Raw genomic sequence first — 2465 nt, forward strand, 5'->3', positions numbered from 1 at the left:
TAGAAAGTATGGGACATGCTTGTAACCACATGCTGGTTGTCTGACTACACAAAGAAGGCCTGGAAGAAGTGATCTATAGGACTTTCTCTATGGCCTATGCTCTAGGCCTTATTGTTAATAGCAGGAACTACTCTTTTTTTTTTTTTTTTTTTTTTTTTTTTTTTTTTTTTTTTTTGAGACGGAGTCTTGCTCTGTCACCCAGGCTGAATAGCAGGAACTACTCTTAGTGTGTTTAGCCCTGGAGGATGAAAGCAGAGGCCAGTGAGAAACATCCCACTTGATATTGCCACAGTCCAGAGCAGTTGGACCCTTTCAAACAATTCCCTTTGACAATGAGCTCACCATCAAAAATCTTAACACAAGAGGAAACCAACATCCCTCCTGAGAGGGATGCATTAAATACACAGAAAGGAAGAATTTACAGTACAGGAACTAGGAGTAACAGAACAATCTGAAAGGGATTTTAAAATAAGTTTGGAGCTGGGCGAGGTAGCAGGAAGCTGTAGCCCCAACTACTGGGAGGCTGAGGCAGGAGGATTGCTAGAGCCCAGAAGTGCAAATTCAGCCTGGACAACATAGCAAGACCCTGTCTCAATTTTAAAAAGAATATGAAGGCGTGCAAAGAGCATTACATCATCCTGGACAAATCACTTTAAATGATAATATTAATAACTTTGTTTGAAATATGTATAGAGCTTGAGAAAGAATAGAATCTACAAGGTAAGAACAGGACATTATTTTTTAAATTATCTCCATATTTTTAAATGGGCTAAATGAAATAGTAGAGATGAAAATATTGAGGCTGGGCTCAGTGGCTCACACCTGTAATCCCAACACTTTTCAAGGCCAAGGTGGGTGGATCACAAAGTCAGGAGTTTGAGACCAGCCTGGCCAACATGGCGAAACCCTGTCTCTACTAAAAAGACAAAAATTAGCCGAGCATGGTGGCACGTGCCTGTAATCCCAGCTACTTGGGAAGCTAAGACGGGAGAATCACTTGAACTCAGGAGGCAGAGGTTGCAGTGAACCAAGATTGCTCCAGGCCGGGCGACCGAGTGAGACTCAGTCTCAAAAAAAAAGGAAAGGAAAATATAGTCACTTGGATTTTCAAACTTTTCTATAGGTAGAACATTATTCTAGGGCCTGGTACAAAGTATAGCTTTTAGACTCCATGTACATTCAGCTTTTTTTTTTTTTTTTTTTTTTTTGGTGACAGGTTCTCACCCTGTCACCCAGGCTGGAGTTCAATGGCACGATCATGGCTCACTACAGCTTCAACCTCTTGGGCTCAGGCAATCCTCCCATCTCAGCCTTTCATGCAGCTGGGACTATAGGCACGAGCCACCTTAGTGTCACATTCAGCTAATTTTTTTTTTCCTCTGTTTGTCTCAAACTCCTGGTCTTGAGCTCCTGAGCTCAAGCGAAACTCCCACCTCAGCCTCCCAAAGTGCTGGGATTACAGGCATAAGCCACCACACCCAGACCCTGCATTCGGTTTCAAAGAGTCTTTAACAGAGTTCCCCAGCCTGGATTCCTCACTAGGATTCCTTCTCATACACCGTTACCAAGAATTTGTTGCATGCTACCATGTGACCAGCATTAAGCTGGAGGGGAGGGGAGTGGTAATAAAATGAAGGCCAGCCTCTGCCCTTGAAGAATTTACTGTCTAGTAAGAAAGTGATTTCTGTGACAGAGGTACAAGAATAGAACATATTCTAATGATGAAACCTGTCATTGTAACAGTTACCACGTGCCCAGCTCTATATAAAATGCCCACCCTATTGCATTTTGTAATCCTCATAACACTACAAGATCCATATTATCATCCGCATTTTACCATGGAGAAAACAGGTGCTCAGAAAGTAATAGTAACTTTCCCAGGTCAAACGAGTAGTAAATTTTAGAGTTAGAATTTCAACCCATGTCTTCTGACCCCAGCACCACCCACCCACCTTCTCTTTTTTTGCTATACTTGGCTGCGTTTGCACAAAATGCTTTCAGGTGCTCCATTCGGCAGCACATCTACTCAAATTGGAACAATACAGAGATTAGCACGACCCCTGGGCAAGGATGACACGCAAATTCATGAAGCATTCCATAAAAAGAAAACAGAAAGTAAAGATGCTTTCGGAGCTTGCAGGAAGGAGAAATGGTTTGACCTCATAAAAGTCTCTGTCTTCCTCTTAATAGGACCCCTTTTTTTCTACACCATAATAAAACAATCATCACTCAGAGCATAATGTTCTGTCTAAAAAGTCAATAAATTATGCATAAGTCATGGTTCCAACTTACAAGAAGCTTCTACTTTAGAGAGAAAGTGAAGAGAAAACTATATCTTGTGTAAATATTATAATATGTAAATAATATATGTGTGACGTACAAAAATGAATGCTAAGAAGAACAGTAAAGATAGTCAAATAGTCAAAGAAAGCAGCATGAAGGAAAGGATAGGAGAAGAAAAGCAA

The 2465-nt window shown here is 41.1% G+C and overlaps 1 non-coding gene across 1 annotated transcript; it reads left to right on the forward strand.

The window, feature by feature from the left end:
- Nucleotides 1–2001: 2001 nt before the first annotated feature.
- On the forward strand, nt 2002–2105 carry LOC129464317 (U6 spliceosomal RNA). The gene has a single exon (XR_008651544.1). It is a non-coding gene; the product is annotated as a U6 spliceosomal RNA (small nuclear RNA).
- The last annotated feature ends 360 nt before the right edge of the window (nt 2106–2465 follow it).

Source organism: Symphalangus syndactylus, chromosome 15, assembly GCF_028878055.3.
Source record: "Symphalangus syndactylus isolate Jambi chromosome 15, NHGRI_mSymSyn1-v2.1_pri, whole genome shotgun sequence".
Lineage (NCBI taxonomy): Eukaryota > Metazoa > Chordata > Mammalia > Primates > Hylobatidae > Symphalangus > Symphalangus syndactylus.